Here is a 16909-nt window from a genome sequence, read left to right on the forward strand (position 1 = left end):
ATGATAAAGAACAAATCTCTGCAATCATTTTTTTTTGCAAAGTTAAATAATTCAAACACTCTGCCAATGGGTCTTGACAAAACCAAAACATCTCCACTTGTCAACTTCCATTTTTTCATGAAAACAACTGAATGATACCTGCATGAAGTTAATCCTTACAGTTCTATTTGCACCCCCTATCAACAGAACTGGACTTAAATAATACTTTGAATCAATGCAACTCAGCCTCACTAAGTGAGAGCCTTCAAAGTCACCAATAGCGGACAACTTTCATTCCATCCTCTCACTTTTTTTGATACCCAAGGGACCCCGAGATATAAGGACATTGCAAAACTGTGTCCTCTTTAACCACATTATTAGTAAAAGCTAACATGCAAATGCCAAAGAACTTCTCTTCTAGGAACAAACAGATAGGAAAAACAGATTTCCTCTGGGACGAAAAGCAGACACCACTTCCAAAAATGGATGCGAGATAGATTGCAACAATTTTTAACATTTAAGTAGATTGCATCCAATTCTCATAATAGTTCATTGAGTTTTCAGATGTTATTGTGTCCATCAGATCATGTTGTCACCCAAGAGAATAATCTAATTCCTGTCAAGTGTGTTTAATTGTAATATGCACTGGGAACAGCACAATAAAAATCTGACTTGTTGCTGCATTGCAAGATGGCCCTACAACATGGCAACTGAGCGCTGATCCCAGAAGATGATTTACTGTCATCCAATATATTATTCCACTCTTAAATGTATATCCCAATTATAAATCTCAGGATTTCTAGACATTCTATATGGCTGGATTGTACCCATGTATAGTATTATGTGATGAAATTGAATAGCAAATAAAAGCTTTTCACTGTACATGCAATATAATAAAACAATACATTCATTAGTCCCATTCCTCCTCTCAATTTCTCTTTACTTGTGCTATTCTCTGCCACACACGCACATCAACTATCTTTTAATTTTCTTTGTTAGTATAGTATACCAAGGGGTATTGTACTCAACTTACCTGTCAGCATATCTTTGGGAATCAAAGAAACCTGTATATATGATGCAAATGTGCATATTATACATAGTCAAAGACCAAGGTCAGTCGCTCAAGCTGTACAGCAGCAATAATAACTACTGCACCTCTGTACAATAAAAGCCATTGCGCAAACATTCTATCATAGTGCAATGTTTACATGAATTCCATGAAAGAATTTTAATGGAAAAATTGATTGCACAAACTTTACTTTGTCCTTCGAGGTTTGCCACTACCCTTCCAACGTGACAGTGTATTAATGTGTGTTTGTGGATCCATGTATTGAATTGAGCTGGAGACCTTGACCCAGCTTACACATTAACAGCTACATGCAGCATAACATCTTATTTGAAATGACACAAAACATATTTGCTGAACAAAAGCAAAAGACTTCTCGGTTGCTCACAGACCAATGAGATTCCACCAACTTTATGGATCTTATGACTGTCCAGATCAAAGTACCCATATATCATTGTTTTTCATTCCAGCTATACTGTATTTTTATGCTAAGAAAATATTGCTGCATTTCAAATTGAATGAACCATGAACCTTTAAAAATCAAACTAATAAAACAGCATAATAAAGTTTCTTAGATCTTGCATGCCTTAAATGACCATAAATTTTGTGCAGAAACCTTCCCACCCAGTTTCACAATGTGTAAGTTTGTTTGGTATAGCAATTCCAATGCAAGAGGAACACAAGAGGCTGCAGAGAGTGGTACATCACAGACATCCCAACCATGGAAAGCATTGATATGAGACACTGGCCTCAAGCCAATGGCATCTATCAAGAATCTCCATCACCCAGCCAACGTTCATAGCTATGAACGAGCAGGAAGTAAAGAAGCCTGAAGTCCCACACCACCAGGCTCAGGAACATCTATTTTCCAACAACTATTAGGTTCTTGCACAAATCTGCACAATATTAATCCTACATTAACAATGGAACACTACGATCCACAGCATATATAGGGTCTTTTACCCAGATTAAGGGAATCAAAAACCAGAGGACATAGGTTTAAGGTGAGGGGGGTGAAAAATTAATAGGAATCAGAGGAACTGTGGAAATGTTCCACTGGTGCTAGAATTGTGAACTGGAACTTAAAATGTTTTGTATTTTGAGACTTAGCCATCGATGGCCAGGCCAGCATCCACTGCAGATCTTTTAGCAGAGGTACTCACACATTACTGTTGGGTACAGAATTCAGGGATTTAGATCCAGTGATGAAGGCACTGCAACATATTTGCAAATCAGGATAGTATATGACTTGGAAGAGAACATGCAGGCAGTGGCATTCCCACATACCATTGCCTTTGACTTGGTAGTTGGAAGTTGTACTTTGGGAGGTGATTTTGGAGTAGCCTGGCTGAGTAACTGTTGTGCACTATGTAGGTGATATGCAATGCAACCATTGTGCAATGGTGGTGGATGATATTGTACCTTAATTTAAGAATGGTAGCACAAACAAGATGGGGAGCTATGATTCTGAGGATCAGGATCGACCAGCATTTGGATAGGCAAGCATTGATTAGGGATGGTGGACACTGCATTGTGTATGGAAAATCATATCTCACAAATTGCCTCAAGTGGCTTCACCGATGTCTTGTACAACTGTAACATGACCTCCCAGCTTCTACATCTGGGGGGGGGGGGGGGGGGGGGGGAGAGAAGGGGGGTAGATATAAAAAAGACTTGAAGGACAAAACAAAACAACAAAAAATCTTTGTGCAGAAAGTGGTGCATATGTGGAGCTATTTGTCAAAAGGAGCTGTAGAGGCAGACACAATGCCAGTGTTCGAAAGACATTTAAACAGGGACGTTGAGAGGAAAGATGGATACGAGCCAAATGCAGGCAAACAGGACCAGCTCAGTTATAAAACCTGGCTCGCATGGATGTGTTGGCCCAAAGGGCCTGTTTTCATGCTTTATAACTTTGAATCTGCAACATGCCTGAGCAATTTTCCACACTTTCCAGGGGAAACAAGTGTTGTAACTGCCGAGCAACTGCTTGGCTAGAGATGAAGTGATTTTGCAATACAGTATTTAAGTAGTCAGTTGGGGCATCATCTGGTTCTGTATACTATGTGCTCTCAGCCACATCATGTTTTCACCTGGAGCAAATTAAAATGGCCAAAACCAGTGGATTCATAGGGAGATTGTCCACTCTACGTTTCTGGCCGACTACAATTGCAAAAGCTTCAGGCTCATATTTAGCAACCAAACGACAAGCCTCACCACGCATTAGGATGGGATGTCCTTGATTACCCACTACAATTCCTGATCAGTCAAAAGGGTATTAATCTGATCCATTGAATATAGAACGTAGAATACTGCAACACAGGAACAGACCCTTCAGTCCACAATGTCTGTGCCAAACATTATGCCAAGTCAAACTCTTATCAGCCTGCACACGATCCATATTCCTGCATATCCATGTGCCTCTGACCTTGGTTGTAAAATCACTTGCATTCAACTTATTCTGACCTTTTTTTCAGGACTAAATATTATTCAAGTTATTCCTTTCATCATATGTACACTGTGAACAGCTCAATTGTAATCATGTATTGTCTTTCCACTGACTGGTTAGCAAACATCAAATGCTTTTCATTGTAACTCGGTACATGTCACAATAAACTAAACTAAACATATTGCAAGATACAGTTTTCAGATAGGACCAGATTTCTGCGTACAATTTGCACCCCAGTCAGGAACTCTGCCCATTAGGTTTCCTTCATATAATAACTGGAAAAAAGATCCATTATTCCATTTGAGAATTGCACTCAAAGGACTCAATAAAATGTAAACATTTTAATACAAATAGACCAGCATTGCAACATTTCAGAAATGTGCTAAATTTGAATCCTGGTATTTTTTATGCTTTCAAGCTTGCTTCTTGTTTTTTTGGAATTTTACAAATATTATTGCTGACAAAGATGTTTAAATACAAGTTATTAAAGGTAAGGACTGATACATCTATGAATTTTTCATTTCTATCCAACCATTATTTAAATCTTCACGCTTTCATTTTTTTTAGGCCAAAGCACAAGTAAGCTCTTTGTCTGCAGGAACAACCCAACAATATCATGCTGGCCAGTATCCTCACTATACCCATTGGCTTGAAGCCAGCTTTGATTGCAGCTCAAGCATGACTGAGTAATCATATGTACGCACATACTACGTGGGTGCAGTCATTAGCATTGACGATTTCACAATTAACAATGGCAATAAATCAATAAAGGAGAGGCTACTCCCTTGAAATTGAAATGCATTTCAGTACAAACTGAAAGAGCAAACCCTATGATTTAGTCAGGAGGTCTCAATCAGGGAGTGCAGCGCAGTTGCTATTGAGGAAGTGCAGCGCAGGTTCACCAGGTTAATCCCAGGGATGGCAGAACTGTCATATGATGAAAGAATGATGCGACTGGGCTTGTATTCACTGGAATTTAGAAGGATGAGAGGGGATCTTATAGAAACATATAAAATTATTACGGGATTGAACACGCTAGATGCAGGAAACATGTTCCTGATGTCGGGGGAGTCCAGAACTAGGGGCCACAGTTTAAGAATAAGAGGTAGGCCATTTAGAACTGAGATGAGGAAAATCTTTTTCACCCAGAGAGTTGTGAATTTGTGGAATTCTCTGCCTCAGAAGGCAGTGGAGGCTGACTCACTGGATGCATTCAAAAGAGAGTTAGATAGAGCTCTTAGGCCTTGCAGAATCAAGTATGGGGAGAAGGCAGGAAAGGGGTACTGATTGAGGATGATCAGCCATGATCACATTGAATGGCAGTGCTGGCTCGAAGGACCAAATGGCCTACTTCTGCACCTATTGTCTATGTATCTGAGTCAGAAGATTGTGGGTTTGACAATCCACTCTGGAGGCCTGAGCACAAAAACCCCTCCATTTTTGGAAGTTTTGCTATTCCACTGCAGAAGTGAAGCAGCCCAGTATTGGAAGACATCCTACCTTTCAGATGATGAAATGGAGACTCATCAGCCCTTTCAGGTATAACTTGAAAACAATACATGGCACTCGACCAAAGAGCAAGAGAGCTATTCCCAGCCAATATTTATCCCTTACTCAATTTTATAAATTCCAGATGATCTGTTTTCAATCCCACTGTTTTTTTGAGCATGCCAGATGTTTGCAAATTAGATTTCCATTTTCCACAAAGTTGCTGTTGGTCTTGCACAGGCTAATTGTACCTCAACAAAACTGTACCTCAACCAACTTCCTTATGAGAAGCACGGAACTGCAGGTACTGGTTTACAAAACAAAAAATGTTTAAATAACTCAAGGGATCAGGCAATATTTTTTAGAAAACATGAATAGGTAACATTTCCGATTAGGCCCCTTCTTCAGAGCCAGTCTGAACAAGGCTCCTGACCTGAAATGTCACCAATCCATATCCTCCAGAGATGCTGCATGGCCCATTGTGTGACTTCAGCACTTTGCATCTTTATAGGAAAGATCGGAGGAAAGAAAGAGATCTTTGAGCAGGTTATTTGAGGGGAAAGGAACATCAGCCAAGTGGGACGCTTTTAAAAGTGTGCTGACGAAAGCTTAGGATATGCATGTCCCTTTTAGAATAGAGGGCAAGGCAGGCAAATGTAAAGAAGCTTGGCCGATGAGAGAAATTGAGGCATTGGTCAAGAATAAGGACGCATGAGGCAGGTATAGCCAGCTGGGATCAAGTGCATCCTTGGAGGCGTTTTGGGAACTAAAGAGTAAACTAAAAAAGGAAATCAGAAGGGCAAAAAGGGGCCAGGAGATAGCTTTGGCAGATAGCATTAAGAACAATCCTGAGACTTTATAAAATGATTTTAAAAAAATAGATTTTATAAATACTTAAGGTTGAAAATAGTAACTAGAGAGCGAGTGGGACCCCTCAGAAATCAAAGCAGTTACCTCTGTGTAGAGCCACAAGAGGTGGGCAAGGTCCTCAATTAGTATTTTTCCTCTGTATTTACCGAGGAGAAAGAAAGGAGGATGGCGGAACTTGGGGCAGTAAATGGAAGTGTCTTGAGTGCAGTGTTACGATAGAAGAGGTGCTGAAGGTACTTTCGTGTATGAAGGTAGACAAATCTCCTGGGCCTGATCAGATATATCGGAGAACATTGGGGAAAACTAGAGAGGAAATTGCGGGATCCCTGGTTGAAATTTACGAGTCGTCTTTAAATACAGGATGTGATGGAAGATTGGAGGGTGGCAAATGTAAAGCCTCAATTCAAGAAGAGCTGCAGGGAAAATGCAGGGAACTACAGGCCAGTGAGCTTAACATCTGTAGTTGGAAAGGTATTTGAGAGTATTCTGAAGGATAGGATATACAGGCATTTAGACGAACAAGAGCTGTTTAGGGATAGTCAGCATGGTTTTGTAAGTGGGAAGTCATGTCTTACAAATCTGATTGAGTTTTTTGAAGACGTGTCCAAAAAGGTTGCTGAGGGCAGAGCTGAAAATATTGTATATATGGACTTCAGCAAAGTATTCAAGAAGGTTCCGCATGGTAGGCTGGTCTGGAAGGTTGGATTGCATGGGATCCAAGGAGAAACAGCCGAATGGATAGAAAATTGACTCCATGGAAGGAAGCAGAGGGTGATGGTGCAACATTGCTTGGCCAGGTGGGCTGAGGAATGGTTGATTAAATTTAATACAGAAAAATGCGAGGAGTTGGTTTTTAGGAAGTCTTACATGGGCAGGACCTTCACAGTGAATGAAAGGGGAGTGTTGGAGAGCAGAGGGCTCTAGGAGTGCAGGTGCATGGTTCCTTGAAGGTGGAGTCACGGGTAGATAGGGTGGTCAAAAGGCTTTTGGCACATTGACCATCAGTCAGAGTGTTGATTATAGAAGGTGGGAGGTCATCTTGCATTTGGTGAGGCCGCATTTTGAGTATTGTGTTCAGTTCTGGGCTGCACGTTATAGGAAATATGTTGTCAAGCTGGAACGAGTACAGAGAAGATTTACGAGGATGTTGCCAGGACTAGAGGGGTCTGAGCTATAGGGAGAGGTTGAGTAAGCTGTGACTCCTTGGAGCACAGTCGGATGAGGGGTGATCTTATAGAGGTGTGTAAAATCTTGAGTGAAACATATCGGGTGGATGCACATTGTCTCTTGCTCAGAGTAGGTGAATTGAGGACCAGAGGATATAGGTGAAGGGGAAAAGATTTAGTAGGAATCTGAGGGGTAACTTTTTCACACAAAGGGTGGTGGATGTATGGAACAAGCTGCCAGAGGAGGTAGTTGAGGCAGAGACTATCCCAATATTTAATAAGCAGTCAGACAATACATGGATTGGACAGGGCTGGAGGGATATGGACCAAATGCTGGTAGGTGGGACTGGTGTAGCTGGGACACATGTTGGCCGGTGTGGGCAGGTTGGGTCAAAGGGTCTGTTTCTATGCTGTATCACTCTGTGACTAACTAATTTAGAACAGGGATGGGGATAGGATGGCGGTACTGAAGGAGGGGAAAAAGATGTTAACAGGACTGGGAGAGATAATTAGAGCAAGAAGAAATATTCTGATTTTATAAAACACCTGTGAGAGAGTACAAGGCAAACTATTCATTGTTGACAGCACTTCTATGCAATCTCAAGAGTGTAAACAAGGGTGGTAATTTGTAGGAGCAGATAACTATGTGAAATAACAATGCTTCTGCAGTAAGAGGAACTTTAAGTAAAATCTAAAAATTGACAGCACAGTGGCGCAGCTCAATAGTCAATAGTCATTTATGCGTCACATACACATAAATGTGTAGTGAAATGAAAAATTACCCGCAGTTCAACAATAAGACCAATAAGAATAATCAATAAAAATGCAATAACACATACAATCATAAACTAACACCAAACAAAAGAAACATCCTGCATGAGCTGCTGCTGCACAGTGCCAGAGATCAGAGTTCAATCCTGCCCGAGGGAACTGTCTGTGTGGAGTTTGCATGTTCTCCCTGTGACCACACGGGTTTCCTCCAATTTAACACCACATGCCAAAAAGATGTGGGTATGTGGGTTAATTGGACTCTGTAAATTGACCCTTATTTGTTTGGAGTGGATGAGAAAGTGGGATAACTCGGAACTAGTGTGAGCAGAGTTTCCTGCTGTATCTCTAAACCTAATTGCTTCCAAATATTGATGCACACCTTCAGGAAGTATAGGAAAAAAATGAGGGACAATGGCAATGTTGATTTGGGAAAATATTGGGAGTGTTGGAGACACCTTGTTCTGCAACAATGAAGAGAGAGATTTAATTACATCGGGTACATAGATCACCTACCAGTGGGTAGGATGCAGAGAAACAAAAATGTAGAGCAATTGCAGAGATGTGAAAAAGCCAGAGTATCGAAGCCTTCAGCAATCTTAATATGGACCAGGGTAGCAATGACAAATGGGGAGGGAGGAGAAGGAATTTCCAAAGTGCGTTCAAGGAAATTTTCTTGAACCGTATATTTCTCAGAAATGAGTCACACCAAGCAGAGAAAATTGTTATAATTAGGACAAATTAGAAAACATGGTTTTTAATGGTTTCATTGCCCATTGATCCAAATTGTGGCATGGAATGTCAACTTACTCCCTCTCCCTCCTCATTTTGGACAAACCAATCATCTTGGAATAAAACAGTGCTGGAGTAACTCAAAGCATCTGTGGAAGGAATGGACAGGCAGAGTTTCTGGTCGGGACCCTTTTTCAAACTGATTATAGCAGGGGGAAGAAAGCTGGAAAGACATGGAGACGGGACAACACCTGGCAAATACTAGATGGATATAGACAAGGGGGGTTGGATTGGCAAATGGATGGACAAAAGCCAGAGATGAACAGGAGAGAAGAGTGTCAGATAAAGAGAGAAGAGCAGCAAAATGTAAAGCCAGAGGGATGGGATATAGGTGGAATGGGAAAGAGGGAAGAATGGGTGGGATAGTGGGGAAAAATAGGAGCTCACCGAGGTGGAGGAGTACAGGAAAGGGAGAGGTGGAAGGGGGAGGTGTTGCTTTAAAATTGGAGAATTCAATGTTCATTCCGCAGTGGATGTAGGGCAGTGGACGCTGTCTACATGGAAATTAGTAAGGAATTTGATAAAGTCTCGCAAGTTAGCCTGATGCATAAGATTAAGATGAATGAGATTAATAATAAATTGATCACATGAATTCAGATCTGGCTTACTGATAGAAGACAGACAGTTGAGGTGAAATGACAATATTCAGGTTGGAGGTCTGTGACCAGTGGAGCTCCACAGAGGCCTGTGGTGATACATATACGTGACTTAAATGTAGACAGGTTGGTTAGTAAGATTTCAGAGGGACCAAGATTGCTGGTGTCACGGACTGAGAGGAAGGCTGCCGAGGTCTACAGTGGGATATAGATCAGTTACAGAAATTAGTGAAGTGGCTGATGGAGTTTAATCAGAGTAAGATGTGAGGTGCCGCACTTTGGGAGATCGAATGCAAGGGAAAAAATACAATTAATGGCATGACCCCTAACAACATTGATGTATAGAGGAATCTTGGGGTCCAAGTCCAGAACACTCTAAAAGTGGAAACACAAGTAGATAGAGTGGTAAAGGCAACATAGGGTATGCTGGCCCTCATTGGTCACTGCATTGAGTATGTCAGGAGGACATGGGGCAGTTTAATAAGACATTGCTTAGGCTGCATTTGGAGCATTATGTGCAGTTCTGATTGCCCCATTCCAGGAAGGATGTGGAAGCTTTGGAAAGGGTGCAGATTCGGTTTACCAGTGCGCTGCCTGGATTAGAGAGTATTAATGGTATGTCGGACAGACATGGATTGTTCTCTCTGCAACACCAGTGGACGAGAGGAGTCCTGATAGAAGATTATAAAATTATAAGAGGTGTGGATTGGGTAGATAGTCAGAACCTTTTCCCAAGGAAATATCAAATACAAATACCAAATACAGGTTATGTCCAGCAGATCCATGCGCAAGTCAGTTGTCCCACAGGTCGAAGATTGAAGTGTTACCGCGCATGTGTAAATTTACTATTTGGCGTGGAGACCATGGGGGAGCTCCGATGTGGAGACTACATGGGTTTCAAGAATTAGTTATGCAAGTGCAAGTTTACGCACGTTCGGAAATGCCTGTACGATAGAGCATAGCTTTAAGGTGAGAGGGGCAAAGTTCACAGGATGTGTGGGATGAGTTTGTTTTTATACACAGAGGGCGGTGAGTGCCTGGAAAGTACAATGGTGGCATTTTTAAGAGACTTTTGGATATGAAGCGAAGGGCGCGATTTTGATCATGTGCAGGAACATAAGTGATGGTCGGCTTCATGCTCAGCACAGACATTGTGAGCCAAAGGGCCTGTTCTACTGCTATACTATTCATTGTTCTTTGTTCATACCATTGGGTTGTATGCTACCCAAACAGGATATGAAGTGCAGATCCTCCAGTTTGTGTATGGCTTCACTCTGTCAATGAAGACGGCCGAGGCCAGAAAGGTCACTATGGGAATGGGAAGGCGCGTTTATATGGTAAGCAACCGAGAAATCCAGCAGACCCTGTGGACGGAGCACAAGTGTTTGGAGAAACAGTGGAACACAGCCCCCACTTGCCCCAGTGCGCAGTTTCACCATTATCCCTTCATTTCCCTCCCCATCCACCCTGTGCCTTTCCATCTTTTTCCTTCCCTCTGGCTTCACATTTCACTCGTATTCTATCCTTATCATATCATCATCATCTATCCATTAACATATGAATGTTTGACGGCACTGGGCAAGTACTCGCTGGAGTTTAGAAGAATGAGGGGGGGGGCTCATTGAAACATACAGAATAGTGAAAGGTTTGGATAGAGTGGATGTGGAGAGGTTGTTTCCACTAGTGTTGAGTCTAGGCCTAGAGGTCGTAGGCTCAGAATTAAAGGATGTTCCTTTGGGAACGTGAAGAATTTCTTTAGTCAGAGGATGGTGAATCTGTGGAATTATTTGCCACAGAAGGCTGTGGAGGCCAGGTAAGTGGATATTTTTAAGGCAGACATAGATGAATTCTGGTTTGGTACAGGTGTCAGAGGTTATGGGGAGAAGGCAGGAGAATGGGGTTAGGAGAGAGATATATCAGCTATGATTGAATGGCGAAGTAGATGATGGGCTGAATGGCCCAATTCTGCTTCTATCACATGATCTGACACACCTTTTCCCTCCCTCCACTCATATGCACTTCTGCCATCGGGATTTAGGAGCCTGAAAACTATATACACACCAAGCTTTTTTTCTCTCATTTATTATATTGTTTACAGAGTACTATAATTATATTGTTTACAAAGTACTATATTATTATATTTATTATATTGTTTACAGAGTACTACAGTGACTGAATTTAACCAAGTTGTCCAGAATGCTATGGACAAATTTATACCTTCCAAAATGACATCTTAGAGATGGAAATTACCCTGGATAAATAATTCCATCAAGAGAGACATTTGTAAAAAGAAGCACCTGTACAAAAAAGCCAAGAAACATGGCTCTTCAGCAGTTTGGGACATTTTTAAACAGCATCGCAGACACACAGACAGGAATTTCATCAAGTCAAAGCGGCAAGAGGTGTTTGGTGTCTCAACATTGTCTTCATCTGATGGTACCAAAGTTTGCTTTGCTAAAGACAAGGCAAACACGTTCAACGACTAGTTTTGTTCAGTTTTTATCAACGAAGACACAAATAATTTTCCTGATATGCCTGATTTTGAAATTCCTGGCATGCCGAACATTGTTATCAACAAACAGGATGTTGAGAAGCTATTGCAAGATGTGAATCCAAATAAAGCTTCAGGTCCTGACGCCATTCCTGCGAAGATCCTGAAAGAATGTGCCTCCTCAATTGCTCCAGTGTTAACTAAGATTTTTCAGAAATCATTTAATTCTGGCTGTTTACCGGATGCTTGGCGTAATGCTAACGTAACTCAGCTTTACAAGAAAGGCGATTGAAGTAACCCCAGAAACTATAGGCCGGTTTCGTTGACATCAATTCCATGTAAGATTTTGGAACATATCCTCAATCAACATATCACGAATCATTTTGACCAATATCACATCTTAATCGACGTGCAATACGGTTTCTGCAAGGGACATTCTTGTGACACTCAATTATCTGCTATTGTTGACGACCTTGCAAAGTTTTTGGATGATAAAGGTCAGGCAGATCGGACTATCATGGACCTCACTCAGTAAGGCGTTCGATTCTCTGCCCCACTGACCTCTTTTGATGAAACTTCGCCACATGGGAATTAGAAACGACGCATTGAATGAGTCTTTCCTTACAAACTGTCACCAACAGGTGATCTTGGAGGGTGTTTCTTCCAACAGAGCTAAAGTCTTATCTGGGGTTCCACAGGGTACAGTACTGGAACCCCTACTATTTTTGGCATATATCAATGATCTGCCTTCAAAGGTCCACTCAAAGGTTAGGCTCTTTGCAGATTGTATTCTCCATAATAAAATACGATCCATGGAGAATTCGGGGAGAGGCTCCAACAAGACCCTGATGCTTTAGTCAAATGGGAAGGAGATTGGCAGATGTCTTTTAATTGTTCTATGTGCTTCAGTATGAGAGTCACCCACAGAAGGAATCTGGTTACCATGAAGTACATGATGGGGCACTCCACCCTGGAAGAGGTGAAACAGTATCCCTACCTGGGAGTGGAACTTAGCAGTGATTTGAAATGGTCTACTCACATCAACCAAACAACCACCAAGGCTAACAGAATGTTGGGACTACTAAAGAGAAATGTTTATTATTGTAACAACAGAACCAAGTCTATAGCCTACAAGATTTTGATCCAAACTTGAGTATTGCTCCGCGGTCTGGGATCCACGAAACAAAACAGATGGCGACAAATTAGAAAGAATTCAAAATAGAGCTGCACGGTTCACCGTTGGTGATTACAGTAGGGAGTCCAGTATCACTAAAATCCATGCTGATCTAGAGTGGGAAACTCTTCAAGACTGTAGACTGTTATAGGTATTCACTGTACCCAAAGACAATTCGCGAATGGAATCATCTCCACCATGACATGTGCACTGCACCCGATGTTAAGACCTTCAAGACCAAGTTGGAAACAATCGATATTAAGACGTTGACCTTTAAGGCCCAGTTTAATATTTAATTGTGACTTGGCACATGACCCTCCTAACGTAAGCGACAACCAGTGATGGTGATTATACGTCCGGATACAGATATATTTACATATTCTGTTGTGCTGCTGCAAGTAAGAATGTCATTGTTTTGTCTGGAACATATGACAATAAAACACTCTTGACTCATCAATTGCCAGGCTTTCTCCCACCCCACCCCTTTTCCAGCCATCTTGCCTCCTTACTACGATCAGTCTGAAGAATTGTTCTGAACTGAAATTCGTGCCATCCATAGATACTGCCTGACCCGCTGAGTTACTCCAGCACCTTTAATCAAAATTCTACCATCTACAGTTTCCCTGTGCCTCCAATCACCCTGGAAACAGCTGAATCATTGTTCTTTGACTTGAAGCAAGACAACCCTTCCACGTGCAGAGATCAAAATGGCAAACAGTCAATCAACGAACTTTGCTTGCTAAATTTTAACAAACATTCCAACATGCTAAATTATTTACTTTCAAACTCTTTTGAACACAAGATTCAATTATTTCGCCTCTTTAGAGATAATGTTTTTCTATTCTTCCAAGTAAATTACTCAATTCTCTGCTCTTTTGTGTCCATTCACACCTAGTCTACGCCCATCTTTTAAATGTATCAAAGGCAGACAAGAAATGCTGGAGTAACTCAGCGTGTCAGGCAGCATCTCTGGAGAGAAGGAATGGGTGACGTTACAGGTCGAGATCCTTCTTCAGACTGATGTCAGGGGAGGGGCAGGGACAAAGAAAGGAAGTAGTAGGAGACAGGAAGACGAGTGGGAGAACTGGGAAGAGGGAGGGGATAGAGAGGGAAAGAGGAACTATCTGAAGTTAAAGAAGTCAATGTTCATACCGCTGGGGTGTAAACTGACCAAGCAAAATAGGAGATGCTGTTCCTCCAATTTGCGCTGACTCACTCTGACAATGGAGGAGGCCCAGGACAGAAAGGTCAGATTGGGAATGGGAGGGGGAGTTGAAGTGCTGAGCCATCAGGAGATCAGGTTGGTTAAGGCAGACTGAGCGGAGGTGTTGAGCGAAACAATCGCCGAGCCTGCGCTTGGTCTCGCCGATGTAGAGAAGTTGACAACCTGGAGCAGTGGATACAATAGATGAGGTTGGAGGAGGTGCAGGTGAACCTCTGCTTCACCTGGAAAGACTGTTTGGGTCCTTGGATGGAGTTGGGGGGGGGGGATAAAGGGACAGGTGTTGCATCTCCTGTGGTTGCAGGGGAAAGTATCTGGGGACGGGGTGGTTTGGGTGGGAAGGGACGAGTGGACCATGGAGTTAGAGGGAACAGTGTCTGTGGAAAGCAGAAACGGGTGGAGATGGGAAAATGTGATCCCGTTGGAGGTGGCGGAAATGTTGGAGGATAATTTGTTGTATGCGACGGCTGATGGGGTGGAAGGTGAGGACAAGGGGGAATCTATCCTTGTTACGAATGGAGGGGAGGGGGAGCAAGAGTGGAGCTGCGGGTTATTGTGGAGACCCTAGTGAGAGCCTCATCTATAATGGAAGAGGGGAACCCCATTTCCTAAATAATGGGGACATCGCTGATGCCCTAGTATGAAACACCTCATTCTGGGCGCTGATACTGCATAGACGGAGGAATTAGGAGGAGGGGATAGAGTTTATACAGGAAACAGGGAGGGGAGAAGTGTAGTCAAGTGGGAAGAAGTGTAGACTACACTTCTTCTCACCCTGCTTCCTATAACAACTCAATCCCCTTCTCCCAACCCCTCCATCTACGCTGCATCTGCGCCCAGGATGAGGTGTTCCAAACGAGGGCATCAGAGATGTCCTCATTCTTTAGGAATCGGGGGTTCCCCTCTTGCCCAGAGTAGGGGAATCGAGGACCAGAGGACATAGGTTCAAGGTGAAGGGGAAAAGATTTAATAAGAATCCAAGGGGTAACTTTTTCACACAAAGGGTGGTGGGTGTATGGAACAAGCTGCCAGAGGAGGTAGTTGAGACTGGGTCTATCCCATTGCTTGAGAAACAGTTAGACAGGTACATAGGACAGGTTTGGAGGGATGTGGGCCAAGTGCAGGCAAGTGGGACTGGTGTAGCTGGGACATTGTTGGCCGGTGTGGGCGAGTTGGGCCGAAGGGTCTGTTTCCACACTAAATCACTCTATGACTCTAAGTATGAAAACGTACAGAACAAATCAGAGCTGGCACCAATGGCCAAGGAAACCACAATGGCTGTTGAGGTGATAACAAAGGGATATGAACAGTGAAACTAGCAAGACAACTAGGGAGGGGGAGCTTCAGCTTCCATCCCCCATACAATATTCTAGCAAAGTTTCCCTGCTCTTAAATAATATGCTCAGTCATAAATCACTTTATGCTCTTCTAAAAAAATTCCCAGGAGTTATTCTAATAAAATCTTTCATAAAACCTCAATAGCAATTTTTTTTAAAAGAACCGCTGTAGGAACTCAAAGGATCAGGAGCATCTGTGGAGGGAAATAGACAGATGACGTTTTGGGTCAGGAGCCTTTTTCAGACTAATGTACTGAGAGTTGCTAGCTTAGATTTTCAACCTTTTAATTATTTAGATCCCAAATGAAAGATGTTCAGATAAGTAGTTTGCAATTCTGTCGAGACCTTGACATGCAAAGGGAAAACATGGGGGTGATATTTATGCCTAACGGTATAACCTTATGCCAAGGATATATACAGGAGATTGTTCAGGAAAAGTCAGACAATGAGAAGCTAGACTAAGCAGAACTACAGATAAATGATAGATTATCTGTAATTCTGAGGATTATTCAAAAGTTTAGTCTAACGTTAAATCTTTTAATATTTACTTACACCTTTTTATTTACATTTCATTTAACATTTGGAATGATTGGTGTCTAGAGGTTATCTATGTAGTGCTGTTATGCTTTAGTCATGTATGCAATTCTAATGATCTGACTGCTTGATGAGATAAAATTGAAAATTTTTGCTAATCTGAGGTACCAAGAAACACATTTGTGCTGTCCATGGGCAAAGGACACTCTGTCCTCACAAGTACCTCGGGTGAAGGATTATCTGCCCGAGGTGGCAATGTGATAAGATTTTTCCTTTCCTTAAATTAATGTGGTACAAACACACAACTACCGCACAATAGTCTAGTTTAGTTCAACACAGAAAAGTTACCATAGTTCACCACAGAAAAGAATACAGGGCAAACGCATTTAATATTGGAAAGAGAAATCGAACAGCCAATTAGCAAAACAATGTGCTGGAATAACTCAGGTCAGACAGCATCTGTGGAGCGAATGGATAAGCACCACTTTGGGTTGGGACTGGAAATATCACCGACCAGCCCGAACAAGGGTCCCGACACAAAATGTTTCTTGTCCATTCCCTCCACAGATGCAGTCTGACCCAGTTACTCCAACTGTGTGTTTTGGTCAAGATTCCAGCACAGAGTGGGCAAGTTGGGCCAAAGGGCCTGTTTCCACGCTGTACGACTCCATGACTATCTGCAGTTCCTGATATCTCAGTACAACAGATTAGTTTTAATTGTTATTTATAGAGCTACAACAGACTATGTTTTTGCAGAAATTGCTGTTAAAGAAAAAGGGAGACGTGTCTTCATTTTAGTCATTGCTCTGTGAAGGGGAAAAGATTTAATGGGAAACTGAGGGGTAACTTTTTCCACACAAAGGGTGGTGGGTGTATGGAACAAGCTGTCAGAGGAGGTAGCTGAGGCAGGGACAATCCCAACATTTAAGAAGCAGTTAGACAGGTACATGGATAGGACAGATTTGGAGGGATATGGA

At 42.1% G+C, this 16909-nt stretch overlaps 1 protein-coding gene across 4 annotated transcripts in view; it reads right to left on the bottom strand.

Annotated features, from left to right (window-relative positions):
• The window catches only part of pcsk5b (proprotein convertase subtilisin/kexin type 5b), a 254563-nt gene that overhangs the window by 141210 nt on the left and 96444 nt on the right, over window positions 1–16909 (bottom strand). The gene's annotated exons all lie outside the window — the stretch shown is intronic.

Source organism: Rhinoraja longicauda, chromosome 3 (assembly GCF_053455715.1).
Source record: "Rhinoraja longicauda isolate Sanriku21f chromosome 3, sRhiLon1.1, whole genome shotgun sequence".
In the NCBI taxonomy this organism is placed as follows: Eukaryota; Metazoa; Chordata; class Chondrichthyes; order Rajiformes; family Arhynchobatidae; genus Rhinoraja; species Rhinoraja longicauda.